We start from the raw sequence: 17,093 nt of genomic DNA, 5'->3' as shown, positions 1-17,093 counted from the left end.
CGGCGATCGCGACGAGCGGGAGGCGGTGTGGCCCGGTGCCCTCAATATGTTCAGCTGTGTGTGTGTGTGTGCGCGCGCGCGCCTCGAAAACAAAAGTGAAGGAGAGGGGGGGGGGGGGGGGGGGAGGGGGAGGGGGGTAGAAATGAAATGAAATGTTATACTAAAGTCCTCAAAAGGCCATAATGACCTATGGGGCCCGAAAGTTAAAAAGTGGTGAGGGTGGGGTGCAAGAAAAAAAAAAAAAAAAAAAAAACGACTTCCTACGCGTAGGAGAAGGGGGCGGACATGCTACGCTTAAAAAAAGAGGGGGGGGGGGGGGGGGGGGGCGCGTAGAGGAAGGGGGGACATCCTACGCGTAGAGGGTATAGAGAGAGGGGGGTACTTTACACGGGCAGCGGGGGAGCAGCTAATGGCGGGGCTGTGCAGGCGGAGCGAGGGGGAGAGGGGCGGGGTTGCGAATGTAGCGCGAGGGGAGGCGCGGCAGAGGAGGGGGGGAGCAGGACGCAGCAGAGGACCAGCGCGGCAGAGGGGGAGCGCGAGGGGCAGGGCAAGGCAGAGAGAGAGAGAGAGAGAGAGAGAGAGAGAGAGAGAGAGAGAGAGAGAGAGAGAGAGAGAGAGAGAGAGAGAGAGAGAGAGAGAGAGAGAATGAAATGTTATATTAATGTCTTCAAAAGGCCAAAGTGACCTATGAGACCAAAAAGTTACAATGTGGTGGATTTGATACAAAGCGAGAGTAACAAAATGACAAAACAAATATACTATGGAATCCTGGACTGCTAGGTGTGAACGGGGGAGAGCAGCTAGCTGGGGTAGGTAAATCACAAGAGATCCAGCATCGGTCGCTGGCGGATCTCATCAATCTCCTCCATGGTCAGTAGTCTGACCAGGCGTCGTGCATGTCGAGCCAAAGTGATCCGAAGCCTCTGATGCAGCCTTCGTCGATACTGTGTAGTCCTCCGCAGTCGTGGGCATCTGGATCTCCCCAGCTCGGTCGCCCGGTCGATCAGTGTGCCTTTGGTGTGAGGCGACGGGCTTTGCTGTGGTAGAGAGAGAGAGAGAGAGAGAGAGAGAGAGAGAGAGAGAGAGAGAGAGAGAGAGAGAGAGAGAGATGAAATGTAATATTAACGTCTTCAAAAGGCCAAAATGACCTATGTGACCAAAAGGTTACATGTGGTGAATCTTATACCAGGTCTGGGTTCAAAAAAGTACAAAGAAGTGAAAAGAAAATAGTGGGTAGGGGTAGGGGTGGGGTGAAAGCTGATACAAAGGGAATACAAAGGGTGAGCTGATACAATGGAGCTCTCTAACAGTCGAGGCATCATATACATATACATCAGTATCCAAAAGGCTATAGAGATTTAATGTCCTCCAAGGTAGGCACTCTGTTGGGATGGCTCCCATGTCGCGCCAGTATGGTATGGATCCTCTGTCGCAATCTGCGTAGAGAGAGAGAGAGAGAGAGAGAGAGAGAGAGAGAGAGAGAGAGAGAGAGAGAGAGAGAGAGAGAGAGAGAGAGAGAGAGAGAGAGAGAGAGAGAGAGAGAGATCATAGGCAAAATGATGGATTGAGTAGCGTTGAGATGAAATGACCGAGTGTGTGATTGTTAGTACACAAATCTGCCCATATTGTGAGTTTATCCGAAAGTTGTGAGATGAAAGTTGCACACCCACGGGGTATCCCAAGCATAGTTACCGGGGAATGCGTTCCATAGGCTTTGGAACGCTGGAACACCGTTCCCTCCCCCTCTGCCAAGCCGAAACGTCCTGGAACATTTTACCGTTCCGGGTGACCACCTGATATCGAAACGGCCAACTCTCAAATGGGGAGAAATAGGCAGTTTTTTGCAAATTTGTAGTGAACATTAGGTGTTTTTTAAAGTGTGCAAGGACTCAAAAGTTAAAATGCACCCCCTCACACCCATTCCCTTCTCAAGCATTATTTGGGGTTTTTTATGCCTCCCGTTCCGGATCCCTAGCCGTTCCCCCGTTCCGCGGGGGTCCCCGTTGCCGTTCCCGTTCCGCATTCCGGATAACTCTGATCCCAAGTGTCGTGTTCTCACCTGGTGCAACCACTTTTCTTTGCCATCTTAAATCCAACAAATCAGTTTTGGATTTTCAATGTGACTAAGAAGGGTTAATTTTTTCGTGTTGATACACTGCTCTCAAGCCAAAACACACATTTCCCAAATCTTTATAGCTCGTTTCGCATAAGGTGGGATAACATTGTCAGAATTAGATGCAAAGCAAGGGCAAATAATATATGGTTCATCATGATGGCTTAAAGCATAAGGTCATCCTTGGTGGTGTCCATGCTCCTTGAACTTGGCTTTGAGTTTGTCAAGATGGGCAAAGTCGGTGGGAGGGGGGTGGATCTTGAACGGGTGTTGTCGATTACATGATGGATTGGTATGGGTGTATGTGTGTAAGGCGTGAGAGAGTGTGTGCATGGGTGTGTGTATATGTAAGGTGTGCATGTGTATGTGTATATATGGGGGTGTGTTCGATGTGTGTATGCATGCATGTTAGTGTTTGGGATTCGGGAGCCTGAACGTCCAGGGTTCCTCCCTTGTAAAGATGCAAACATGACTATTGGTACAATTTTTCAAATTTGTAGGGGTTTTGAATTATTTCCTTGTATATTTTGCTGGTTTTTCTTCCCTTTACCATGGTCTACAACCGGTGAATCTACATTGTTGATTGTAAGCCGAGGAAAACCTTTCCCGAGCATTAGTGTCCATGTGTGTATATGTGTGAGCTGCAGCTGTGTATGTGTGGTTCTGTGCTGATAGAGTTCCGCAAGTGGTTCAATAGTGGGTGGGAGGCACTTGAAAAAAGGGTGACAGTAGTAGGAGGCGGCCTCATTGGCTGGCTGAGACGGCGACATCATGGTTGGGAGGGGTGGGCGGTAGCATGGCTGGGGGGGGGGTATGGCAATGACGAGAGAGAGAGAGAGAGAGAGAGAGAGAGAGAGAGAGAGAGAGAGAGAGAGAGAGAGAGAGAGAGAATGAAATGTTTAATGTTTAATGTTATTTGAAAGGTCTTCAAAAGGCCAAAATGACCTATGAGACCAAAATACAATCCTTGTGGATCTAATTCAATGTTTGAGTACAAAAATAAAATAAAGTAAAGGGAGACTAAACTAAAAGACGAAAATCGTCAGACTGAAATCATCATCATCATCAATGCCCGAGGATACCTGGCATCGAGCGTTGTCCGAGAAAGTATTACATCGGTCGCTGAAGAGCTTTGTCAATTTCCGCCTCTGTAAATAGCCGTATTGGGTGTCTCCCATATCGTTCTAGAATAGTCTTGGTCCTCCAATGGAGCTTGCATAGATGTCGTGGTTGCCCTCGTAGATGTGGGCGTCTAGCTCTCCCGAGCTCAATGGCTCTGTCCGCTAATATACCTTTGGTATAAGTGGGCTCTGAAGTCTACTGTGAAGCATGCTCATCTGGCTACTGAGTCCCTGCACTAAAGAAGTCCTTACACGGACAGAGATCACTAGACTTATACGTCAGGATTTGATTCAACTAGATACCAAAAGGACATGGATACAATTGATACAAGAGTTCGGCACAAAGATGGCTTTCTATAGAGAGCATCTTTTGCAACTAATAGAGGATGGATATGTGACCAGACTGGCCTGTATGGACACTCATTTATTCTATGGATACGATTTGCTATTTGTCAGATGCGCACATCATCGCATCAGCTAGAGATTGAGATGGCAGATTTAGGAGAGTACCAACAGGAGCCAAGATATGCCAATTGTGTCATATAGAGCCAGAGATTGAGTTATGTCACATTTGTCATTGTCCGGTGTACTATGAGATACGAGGTCGCTTTTACTGTCTATTCTGAGAGGGCTTTGGACCGTTGGCTAGAGTGATGAGATATTAGGATCAGAGATGCCTTGGGTTGTTTTCGCTAGAGCTGCGCAGACACGAGGAGAATCTCTTGAGGAGACTAGGCAGTGGGAACATTCACAGAGGGAGATCACTAGAAAGGGAGGGTGCATCCAAGGAGTACTGAAGTGGGGGTAGTCTATCCATGCTGAAGCCATGTGATTGAAACCATGATGTTATCTATCCATACCAGCATGCTGTGACCCGTGTAGCTCTAGCTATCGGGATGACTCAAGGGCTAGTCAACACAATATCATCAGCATATAACAATAGTAGGATCCATGTCCCTGCCAACTGTGCTCCTCTATCACTATCCCTCTCAATGTAGTCAGCAACCTCATCCACATACATGCCAAATAGTGTAGGAGATAGCGGGCAACCCGGTTTCACCCCAATAGTGGAGTGAACCAAATTAGAAATCTTCTCTGGAGTGCGTACATGCCCCACTACTAACTTGTATAGAGCCATGATCCCCCAAATCAACTCTTTGGTACCCACATCTCTTGCAGTCTGCGCATCAATCTAGCTCTGGGCATTGTATCGAAGGCTTTGTAGAAATCCACAAAGCAACAATAGAGCCATCTCCCACGTGATCTCCCCTCCTCAATAACGGCTTTGAGTATCAGAATATGATCAAGAGTAGAGAAACCTGTCTTGAAACTTGCCTGTGTTGCTGTCCGTACACCCTCTCTCTACCCATCTACTCAACTATTGCTCAAGGATGGATGCGTGCCAATGTGTGTCCAATCATGACACTGCGGTAATTCCAAGGCTCCATAGGGTCCCCTGACTTGAAGATAGGTACGATAGTGGACAAACTCCAAGTATCAGGTAGGCCCTCGCACATGGCACGGTTGAACATCACTCCTAGAAGTTGTGTAAGGAGATCTCTGGCATGTATAAAATCCTTTGCTAGCACGCCATCTTGATTATATGCTCTTCTAGTCTTCATCTTGTCAATGGCTTTCTGTACCATCTCGGCGATAAAGAAAGCACGTGTGTGGGCATGGCTTTGGCAAATCTGGTAGAGGTGGTTGCATCGAGACTGTGTAGAGAGATGATGCATATTGACCCCATACCTTTGTAGAAGTGATGACTGGTGGGGGAGAATGCTCATGGAAGAGTTGCCATGCCTCGCTTGAATCTTGGCTCAAAAACAATTGATATAAATCTTGCTCTAGTCAAACTAGAAACACCCTCTTCTTCCGTCGTACCAAACGTTGAGAAGCAATCCATGACTTCCTGTGAGTAATGACTCCTAGAAGTACCTCCCTCTGAAGTCGGTGGGCTCTAGTCTCTCTGCACTCCTTGTCATACCAGCTATTCTGGGGCATGCTCCCAGAACGTTGTCGTTGCCTCTTTTGCTGCATCTTGTAGTGTCTGTCAATATACATGTGAGCTCCCCTAGAGGTCTCCTTGGATCCTCTGTACATAAGCATCCGTAGATACCATCTATGTAGACAAAATCAGTCTCCGAAGTAAAAGCGTATCGAGTATGCATAGATATCTGTGCCAATCGAGCTGTGCTGAACTGGAATGAGACGGTAAATGTGAGGAGGGCATGATCTACTGCTACCCCAATAGGCTTGGGTCCGACTGTAAAGTCCTGAATAGAGGGTATGAAACTGGGCTGACCCGAAACATAATTCACTATGCTAGCCCCATGTTTATGAGGAAAACAAGTGAACCCACTCGACGTTGGAAATCTTTGGAGGCCATTCCAAATGAGATGAAATGTGCTTTATACGTTTGCAAAAGGCCAAAATGACCTATGGCACCAAAAGTTACAATTATCATATGTATGAAACCATTGTTTGGAACCAAGTTGAATAAAAGACGCCCTAAAAACTAGGAAAATGAAGTATACACAACGAGTGTGACTAGAGGCATAAAAAGTGACAATACAAGGGATCAAGCTATAAAGGAGGGAGAGGCTACAATACAAGGAGGGGAAGGGGAGGAATCATCCCATGAAGTGTCGCATGTGTCTCTACAATATGGTATCTATCTCCTCTCTAGTGAAGAAGCGAGTAGGCCTCTTCTTCCGTCGATATAGTGATCTCCCTCAAACTCTAGGCCGCTTCAAGCATTGTCTGAATGGCTCTATCCATTGAGATGCCCTGTGTGGAAGCCCTAACTATATCCTACGTGTTAACCTAGGAGGTGAAAAAATCTATCCTCCGATGCATAGGTAGGCTCTCTCTTAGAAGTGTATCCCCGAGTCTGCAAATCAAGTATAAACCAATGCATCTATGAATTGGGTAGTCCGTGACTCTAGAAGGTGGTCCAAATCCCTGCTCGAATAAACAATGGAAACGTCCATTCACCTCAAAGTAGGTAGACCAATGGTAGATCAAAATTCAAATGCTCCTCGTCCTCTGGTGCTAGTATACAAACTTAGCACTTGCGCTCCTTTGAAGGATGACAATGGCTTTCCCACACTCCTGTGGCTCAAAACATTGGTGTGATGATGAGTGCAAATAGATGAGAGCTAGTCTATAGAGAAACATAGTGTTGGGGCTCATAGCCAGTCACGGATTTGTTTTCGATGCCTTATGAAGCGGAAGAAATGAGCTTTCTTAGTTCTGCTCGTGAGAGACCTCTGTCAATCATTTATGAGCCAGGATTCTAGAGAGGTTTGTAGACTACTCCGCGAGCACATTACCCCATCCTTGATTACCTCTCTTGACACATGGAGTCAACATATAACTGATCTTTACACAATTTGAGGGCAGTCTTTCCTTCCAACCTTGCCAGAGCCTTGTCCTCTTACTTGTACCATTTTCACAGAGAAAGGTACGAGATGCTATAGACAAGCTTGGTATAGGTAAGGCTCATGATCGTGATGGTTTAGTAGAGGAGCATTTTATCCAATCCAAAGAAGTTCGAAAGATCTCTCCCATGTACACCCATCTGTTGTCTCTCTAGAATAGCGGGGAAACATGTGTGTATTGGACTTGACCTCTAGAGTGCATGGATAGTCAAGTGTGAATGATAAATATTTGTACTACATGTGACCTCGAGAGTGCATGAACAGTCAATTGTGGGGGATATATGAGTGATCAACAACTTCTCCTATTGGTGTAGGTCATATCTCAAAGTCACCAACTTGTGTAATTAGCTCAAGAGGGGCTAGAATACAATCCATTGTGCTCCTCTCATCCTCGTATCGCAAAGGATAACAGGTCCCCATAGACCTTGGGCATCTGTGTAGGCCATTGAAAATGGCACAATCCATGTGCTGCTCCCATTTCCGTTAGATATCTACCATAGTCTGTCCCCTCTCTTGCATCCTGTGAAGCTCTCATTATGTCCGAATGATGTGGATCAATCTCCTTCAATAGCTCCAAAGTATCATAAAAGGGCACTTGATGATTGCCAATCCTTGCATTGAAATCACCTAGGAGTATCACATCTCCATCTCTCGAGAACTCCTAGATATTCTCATCCATAGCTGTATATGGTGACTATCTTTGGCGGAGCATAATAAGATGTGATGGGTGGAAAGGACAATGGTCTACCACTCTCAAGCCATACCTGGACCCACATATATCATGCTTGCTCATCTTTGCGCACTACCTACTCCTTGCATAGTAACAACAAGAAACGGAAATGATAATGGAAAAGCTGGAGTTTCGGAGTTTTAGCCGAGGTTGAACCGGTTAAGAAACCAAGTTTCTTTTGATAAAAAATTAACTAAATATACAAATTATTATAGGACTTAAACATAACCAATACAACAAGAAGCCTAGGTAGTACTAGAAATTAACTAAATATACAAATTATTATAGGACTTAAACATAACCAATACAACAAGAAGCCTAGGTAGTACTAGAAGCATAGATCAATACTGATGGCATTAAATTGAAAGACTACAATCAAGACACTACAGGTGGCAAGTTACAACTTTAAAGATGGACTCCAAAGTCCAAACCAACTTCCAATTTCCAAGACACATCATTCATAACTGCAAAAAAACATATAAGTCTACCAATGTGCATAAGCTGCAAGGAGTTATACTATCCATAATCCAATGTCATGAACCAACTACTGAGCAAAAAGTGATTGAGTCATATTTGGCGACTTGCAGTCATGATATATCATGTCCCAAATACATAAATCACCGCAAATACAAAGAAAGTGGTCCATGATTATAATCTACTAGGAGCAAGCTGCAACACCAACATGATCAAGGCTCAAGCATCAGAGTCGTGAGAATCATCGCCTTCCTCATCCTCCACCTCCTCTTGACTGTTTTCACTAGATGCAAAGGAAGAGGATTTGGAAGCCATTGAAGCACTAGTCCGAACATCTTGAGGTTGCCTTGCCCTTCGCTACTGTCCCCTTGTATCATGAATTGGAGCAATCGCCTCCTCATACAAATCACGCTCCTCATGTGGATATCTGGAATATCACGCACCTTGTCAATGTCGATTTTATTGACATTAACCTATGTAGGCTTGGGAGAATCCAAAAGCTTGTCAAGAAGCTTCGAGTTGCAATCACATAACACGAAATGTCCTAGTTGCAAGGTTGTGAGCTTATTTCTCTTCTTTGTATGGAAGAGAGCTCTAGTACTCCAATTCCTCCTTTACCACCATCAAAGGGAGCCTTTTTTCACATTATTTTTAAAGAAAGGGCATCCAAGTGTGCCCTAGAGTCCACAAAAAGGGGCATTCAAATGAGTTTTACATGAGTCCAAACCACCTCCCTAGCTTCATAACTCGAAGCTACATTTTTAGGGCTGATTTGGGGTGAATATTAGTGCCTTCTAGAGCCAAGATTCATTGATACTACTACATTATACTACACTCACTACTTCTACTTAAGTAGCCCATAAACATTACTAAAGTAGGAGCAGAGTTTCCTTACGTTTCCCACCACAAGTCTCTCTAAGCTTCATAGTGGCTTGACCGAAGTGGTTGTTTGCACTTTGAAAGGCAAGCAAATCATCCTCTATCCTCCTCGCCATCTCCACATCACCCTGTGTATACTTCTCCACATAGTCTTGAAACCCTTGCTCAAGCTCCTCTTTTGCATATTGGTCTTCACTACGCCAAAGAGGATGCAATACATGTGCCACTACATGGATTGGTCTTGAAACCAATTGCATTGCCATTCCTACACCTCTGGCAACTCATTAACCTTCTTAAGAGTAGAGGACATGGCAGATACAATACACTTACCTTTCCTGTGTCAGGTAGACATTGTTCTTGAGAGCCTCCCGAAACTTGTCCTTGTACTTGTAGAGAAGGCCCAGTGTGCTTCCCTCCATGTAGGTGATGCACAAAACTTTGTGGATAGGGGTCAATGATTTCACCAATGCCTCTACCTCAATCCACCAAGACTCATTGAACACATTATGTCGGAAAGCTTGGAATTTTGGAGTACTAATTTCATTCCAAGCAAGCCGTTCATCACTAGAAATGTTGCATATAAGATTTGGCCGCACTCTAATAAGACGCTCAAGAACAATAAGCATGTAAGCAAATCAAGTGTTGGAGGGCTTCAAGAGCTGCAGAGTGCTGCTGGCCCGAAACATGCTCAATGCCTTCCGCCTCTTAGTAAGAAACTTCACCATGCTCCTAGCTGTGGCAAAGATCTCACCTACTCAAAATATTTTGCCAATGTCCTCCATGAGCACGTCCGAAGATGGAAGAGAACTCATCTTCCAACATGTTTCCCATAGACACACAATTGTTGCCACTATCCGTCACAACTTGCACAACATGGTCAACCCCAATCTCCATGATCACCTATTTAATGTGTCTATAGATGTAAGCACTTGTGACAATGACCCCGGCACCGAAAGCATCTATGGCCTTCCAAAACATAGTTCCCTTGCATGAAGAAATCAACACATTGTAGACGATTCTCTTTTGCACGACTGACCACCCATCCCAAAGAATACTTCTTCCATGTGTCCTCTAGGAACTCAAGCTGCACCTCTATGCATGCCTTCTCCTTTCTAAGCTCCCGAATACGTAAACCGACCTTCCCATTCGCATCCTATGCGAGCACATCTTATGAACTAAAGTGTAACCTCTCTAGTGGCTACTAACATGGCCTGCTTTTGAATTCCAACTTTCATGTGGGTAGCTTGTAGTGACCCCTTTTGTGGCACATCCACACATGGTAAAGGAGTCCTCTTTGCACCAATACCACTGCAACAAGTAGATGACACAGTGACATGTGCATTGTGCACTCGCTGTGGCCGACTCTACTGTACTCCTTTTGAAGCTTGCCTCTCCTTGACTTTGAGTTGTAACTTGTCTCAGCTTGTCAACTTCCGGGTCGTCCAAAGCCATGCATGCAGCTCTCCATGAATGCTGCAAGGCCCCCTTCAATATCCGCTGGAATACTAGCACAAAGTGACATATCTTTGCTAGGCACATGCCCAAGATGTCACACGAGTCTGACTGCCCAGATTTCACCTGGCCACAAAAATTACATTTCCACGTCTTGGAACCACCTCCTCCTTTGTATCCGGCCAATTTGGTGATGTTTTGCCGGTAGTTATTCCTCCATGATGGCAGATGCACTGTGCACACAATTGCAGACTTGTAGATTCAAGATTGTAGCGATGAGGATTCAAGAAGAAAGAGGGTCGGCCGCAAAGACTAGAGTAGCTTGCTGCTTCACAGTTGTCAGTACTTGTAGGATATGATGTGGCTCGTGAGCTGTGAGCCTCACTTTGTAATGCCCTGCAGGTTGCACATAAGCCCTCCAAACTTGCTCATTGCTGCACTACTCATTTTGAGGTTTCGGCTGCAAGTGCTCTTGTCAAAACAGGTTGGGCACGTTATTTAGTTTTTTAAAAAACTGCAAGTAAAAAACGTAGTTTTTACAAGTCCAAGACGCTAGGAACGAGCCGGTTGGTTTCTTCCAGGCAGAAACATCGTTTCTTGTGACTATTACTGCTTGTATAAAACCACTACTCTAGAGTCCCTATCTCCCAAGGCTGAATGTACCTCCTCCTTGCAATAACCCTTACCACCTAGGGATCGCCACGTCATTCACCAAACTTGTGTCAACTGTGTAACGAAGCACTTGGACTAGATGTAGGTATCTTTGAAGATGCTTTCAGAGAGAGAAAGAGAAAGAGAGAGATCATTTTATGAACTGAGACACATAATCTTGCCTTGAATATTGGGTTAAAGATGGGAGTTCCTAAAACGTGGACTGTTGACGTGTACATTTGTACACGTGCAGCCAATGAAAAACGTGGAACATGCTAATGTGGCATTGTATGGATTTGTGCAAATTGCGTAATTGCTTTTTGGGCGCCAGCTTTGGCTTGAAAGCTTTTGGGATGTGAAGCATTTCTTGTATGATGCTTTTCGAGGCCAGGGGCCTTTAATTTTATACTTTGGGGGACTAACTTTGACATTCCAGGACTTGTGGAAGCAGAGCTCGAGCCTCAGCAGTTGTACCTTTGTGAAGCAATACAAAAGAAATACCCAAAGGGGTGCCGAGGTTTTGGGGCCAGTGCTCTCGGAGTGGAACTCTGCCACTTTGTGTCTATTGTGTGGATCTCTCTCTCTCTCTCTCTCTCTCTCTCTCTCTCTCTCTCTCTCTCTCTCTCTCGCTTCAGTCGTTTTGAAGTGCTAAAAGTATGTTCTAGTCTATTCTCTTCAGTTGGCACCTGGTGCCCTCTCGTTACAATGGTATCCATGTTGCAGCCTTTTGATCTTCAGACGAGCACATTGATCCTTCTGGAACATACAAAAAAGATTGTGCTTCGTGATTCTAGAGAGTATCTGCAATTACTTCTCGAGGAACTCCGCGACATACTCTCAAAGCATTTCCAACAAAACCCTGATTCTGCAGAACTTCTAGTTGTTTCTGAACTACATGTTGCCACCTCTGTTGCCTCAAGCTTTTCCTCCTTTGGCATGAGAAAGTGCAGTCTTCAATTCTAATCAGGAGAGTTCTTAGAAACATGGTCCAACCATCCAACTATTATCTATTGCCACCATCGTTGCCACCACCTCCCCCATCGCCACCTAGGTATGACAGTTGGAACCGGCGTCTCCCTACCTCTATTATCGACATTTAGGAGTGGCACCAAATCAGCCCAAGGACTTCAAAGATGGTGGGTCTACGGTAAATATTTTCACTTCTTCGGGAGTGAAAGATCGAAAGAAAACTTCACAATTCCTACAACAGCTTAACAATATTTATGCATTGGAGAACTACACAGAAGAATTTTTTTTTCTCGAGCTACTGCTTTTCTCAAAGACAATGCTATGCAGTAGTGGAGTTCTATAGCTACCAAGCCTCACGCTCCAAGCATAGTCACAAGGGACGCGTCAGGGGACGGGGAACGGGGCTCAAATGGATTTTTAGTGTATAAAACAGGGCGGGACGACAAGTGGGAATGGGAAGCCCAAAAATGGGCGCCCCCTATTACTATGGCTCCAAGGACTTGGCAAGCTTTCAAGAATATTTTTGCTAGAAGCTACATGACATCCTTGTTTGAAGTGCAACTTTTGGTGGGATGGGGCAACTTGAAAATGGTGGCCACGGAAACTATGGAAGACAATTAACAAAAGTTCTTAGATATCTATCTCCTAGTGTCTTTCTTCAAGCTGATAACCTTGGAGGACAATGAGAGCGTTACACCATAGGACTACGATCGCCACCACAAGAATAATGTTTGTCAAAGCAAGTCTCGACAATCCAACAGCTTATGGACCACGTTGCGGTTGGCTACAAGCTTATGAACGGAAGATTGGAATTTACAACCGACAACCAACCATCAAATCCATAGAATCCTCGACAATTTTCGAGATTCTCACGACACCTCGACTCAACCTGCACGACCTCGTTTGACCACCTCGCCAACAAGAAACTTTGCAACAAGAAGGTAGATGCCATAGTCCAGATGGTGCACACTTCCTATGTCTACCCCCACAAAGGTAATAAAACCTCTAGGGCAACCTCCTGCCATTATGTAGAGCCTATGGAAAGATTAGTCGCCATAAGGCACTTATCTTCTTTGATCCAGGAGCCACTGAGAACTTCATCCATCCAGAATTTTTCAAGTAGATTGATTGTGATTATAATCAGTTTTTTGGAGGCATTGAGGCCGAGCTAGCTACAGGAGATACCAATAAAGTTGTACCACTTATTGGTGCCCTCATGTCACCATTCAAGGGTACCACGGCAAGATTTCCACATCATGAAGTTAGGGCATTTGTGACGTTGTGTAGGACATGCCTTGGCACGACAAGAACAATGCTACCATTAAGATCCAAAACAAAACCATCACTTTGATCTAGGATGGGATGCCAATCGTCCTTTGAGTTCGACCGACGGAAATAAACTCCAAATGATTTTAGGTTTGCTTTATATCTAGATATTTTTGGAACACTGTTTGCGAATATTGTTTGAAATACGATTTATCTGTTTTAAACTTGTCTTGGTGCTATTTGAGTTTATTTGAGTCTGGTTTTATTGTTGGTTTCAATGCTGTTTGAGAACCTTTGGACAACGCAAGCTGCGGTCTGGGGAGCATCTAGTTGTATTTGAGACCTCTAAACAACGTAGGATGTGGTTTGGGGAGCGCCTAGTTGTAACTCGAAACCTTCAAGGATGCAGGCTACGATCTAGGGAGCGTTTTGTTGTACTTGGAACCCTCTGAACGATGCAAACTTCGGTTTGGAGAACGTTTGGTTGAATATGGATCTCTTTGTGTTTTATGTTTGCACATGTGAACTTTGCGTCATTTGTAAAGAATTTTGTGAAGTATAAGAATTAGGTGCATCAATAGTTCCAAATTGAATGAAATTGCTTGGGTACATGATCTTAGTGCATCAAGATACCTATTGACAAGACCAACGTGGTCGACCTGTTGGGGTGGCAGTGGATCGTGCCCTTCTGTCGATGACCATCTCTTTTCAGTTTAATGTAGCACACAATCCATGCGTAGCAGCACCTACTCGCTACAACGTCACATGGGAGATTAACTCTGTATATATATAGATGGGATCTACAGACGGCTGTGCACTGAGGAGCCAAGGCGACCTCTAGAGGAGCTTACTACTATACTGACACAGACATTACATGATGCAGCAGCAGAAGCATACCCACACACTCAGCCTGAACAGAGACGCCGTTCTAGGAGCATGTTGAAGAACAATTGGTATGATGTGGAATGCTGCGAGACTAGAGCCAATCTTCAGTAAGAGGTGCTTTTGGGGGACATCACTCACAAACAGGCACATATTGACTTCCGACGCCTAGTGCGGCGGAAGAAGAGGGCATTTTTGGCTCGACTAGAGCAGGATCTATACCAGCTAGTCTTGAGTCAGGACTCATGTGAGGCATGGCGACTCTTTCATGAGCACTCTCCCACCCCTGCCATTACTTCTACAGAGGCCTGGGGCCAGTACGCTTCATTTTTGGTTCCTGGAGAAACGCCCTTTCTTGACTCTCCCGATCCATGCCCACATGCATGTGCTATTTTCACCATTGAGATGGTGAAGAAGGCCATTGACAGGATGAGGACTGGGAGAGCATATGATCATGATGGCTTAGTGGCTGAGCATTTCATGCATGCCAGAGATCTACTAGCAGAGCTTCTAGAAGTTATGTTTAACCGTGCCGTGTGTGAAGGCTTGCTTGATACTTGGAGCCTATCTACTATTGTACCTATCTTCAAGTCAGGAGACCCTATGGAGCCTGGGATTTATCGCACTATCATGATTGGACACACATTGGCACGGTTGTACACATCCATTCTTGAGCAGCAACTCAGTAGATGGGTAGAGAGGGAGAGGATACGTGCGGGCAGGCAGGGTTCAAGAGAGGCTTTTCTACTCTTGACCATATCTTGATGCTCAGAGCCATCATTGAGGAGGGCATATCACATGGGAGACGGATCTATTGTAGCTTTGTGGACTTCTGCAAAGCATTTGACACAGTACCCAGAGCTAGATTGATGCGCAGACTACAGGAGATGGAAGTACCTACATAGCTCATTTGGGGGATCATGGCATTATACAGGTCAGTAGTGGGGCATGTACGCACCTCAGAGGGTCCATCTACACTTGTTCACTCCACCATTGGGGTGAAGCAGGGCTGCCTGCTCTCTCCTACTCTATTCAGTATGTATGTGGATGAGGTTTCTGACTACATTGAAAGCGATGGTGTGATAGAGGTGCACAGCTTGTAGGGACATGGATTCCACTATTGTTATATGCTGATGATACTGTGTTGATCTCCGACTTTCGGAAGGGATGCAACGTCACTTGGATGCTTTGCATAGGTTTGCCCACGAAAGTGGTTTGTCTGTCAACCTTGGTAAAACCAAGGCTATGGTGTTTAATACCACCCCACAGTGGATCAGGAGGTCAGCACCTACATTCACATACGGCCAGGGCCCAAGAGACCGTGGAGTATACGGATGCTTACACTTACCTTGGAGTGGTTTTTAGTGGACCAACATTTTCATTGAGGAGAGCAACAGAGACCAGACTGACTAGAGCCCATGCAGCATTGGGTAGATTGGAGAGGATGTGTGCGCAGGTTCAGTTTTAAGAGCCCCGGACGAAGTTGTGGCTCTTTGACACTTTGGTGGCCTCTGCATTGCTCTACGGAGCTGAGATATGGGGACCTTCATTGGATCATCACGGGAGGTCGGGTCGCACGGATGGATGGGGGGACATGGAGAAACCTTTGGTCTCTATGATCTCGCGGCTCATTAGAGCCAAGGCTTCAATACCACGTGCCATTATCCGAGCAGAGCTAGCGGCCCTCCCACTAGTGGTTGAGGTGCTCACCAGATCAATCTCCTTCATACACCGCATGTGGGAACTTCCCAGAGACAGATGGTGGCCTCTGCATTGCTCTATGGAGCTGAGGTATGGGGACCTTCATTGGATCATCACGGGAGGTCGCGTCGCACGGATGGATGGGGGGACATGGAGAAACCTCTAGTCTCTATGATCTTGCGGCTCATTAGAGCCAAGGCTTCAATACCACGTGCCATTATCCGAGCAGAGCTAGCGGCCCTGCCACTAGTGGTTGAGGCGCTCACCAGATCAATCTCCTTCATACACCGCATGTGGGAACTTCCCATAGACAGATATGCCCGCCTTGCACTTGAGTTCTCTCGACGGTTAGCCATGCATGGAGATACAACATGTTGTTATGGGGAGATGACATCATGGTTTCAGGCGCATGGGTTCAGCATAGACAGGTTGCCACCCTTCCAATACTCACTGGATGCACCATCTCTCACTCTTTACACAGTTTGAGATCACCAGGCTCATCCTCCAGTACTTGACTCAGCTAGACACCAGGAGGACATGGATACAGCTAGCACAGGAGCTGGGCACAAAGATGGATTTCTACAGAGAGCATCTTCTCCAGCTTACGGAGGACGGTTTTGTGGCGAGGCCCAGATACATGGACACCCACCTGTCTCATGGGATACGATGTGCTATTGGCCAGATACGCACATCTTCACACCAGTTGCGGATTGAGACTGGGAGATACAACGGAGTATTAGCAGAGGCTAGGACATGCCCTTGTGTGACATGGAGCCTGAGACAAGAGTTGCACTACACATGCTGGTGCCCCGTCTACAAGATACGAGGCCGCTTCCATTGCTTGTTTAGAGAGGGTTTTGGACCACTCTCCAGAGTCATGGGGTACGAGGATCAGAGATGCCTGGGTTTGTTCCTGCTCGATTTGCGCAGACGCAGGATAGCGTGATGAGCGGAGAGGCTAGCTAGTCTCAGAGACGGATCACAGATTTCTTTAGAGCAGACACTGGACAGCTGGAGGGGCTACTCCCACAGCAGAGCTCACATTCGTCTCACACGAGAGGCACACTGATCGACCAAGCGATTGAGCTGGGGAGATCCAGACGCCCACGACTGCGGAATTGTATTCCAAAATGACATGTTTTTTTCAAAAGCTTAATCTCATCATCCTTCTTGTGAAGCATCATTTCCCATGTGTTCTGCACCTCTTTCTTCCAACCTTCAAATTTCTCATCCATAATTGCGTGCATCTTTACTTAAAACTTGTAAAATCCTCAAGTGCACGTACAACATTTCTTATGCGTCCGGAATACATTTTTATACCTCAAAAAGCATGCAGTTCTCCTTGCTTAAGCTTATTAGGAACCCCTCATTATCCCACTCTGCTCCTTGTTTCGTTTGAAGCTAGTCCTTTA

The 17,093-nt window shown here is 45.8% G+C and overlaps 1 protein-coding gene across 1 annotated transcript in view; it reads left to right on the top strand.

Annotated features, from left to right (window-relative positions):
• The window catches only part of LOC147463722 (cilia- and flagella-associated protein 58-like), an 86,002-nt gene that overhangs the window by 10,235 nt on the left and 58,674 nt on the right, over positions 1-17,093 (top strand). The window lies entirely within an intron of this gene.

Source organism: Adiantum capillus-veneris, chromosome 2 (genome assembly GCF_014529385.1).
Source record: "Adiantum capillus-veneris isolate H3 chromosome 2, ASM1452938v2, whole genome shotgun sequence".
Classification (NCBI taxonomy): Eukaryota; Viridiplantae; Streptophyta; class Polypodiopsida; order Polypodiales; family Pteridaceae; genus Adiantum; species Adiantum capillus-veneris.
The sequence above is the reverse complement of the archived record's forward strand: the minus strand, read 5'-3'. Positions and strand labels throughout refer to the sequence as shown.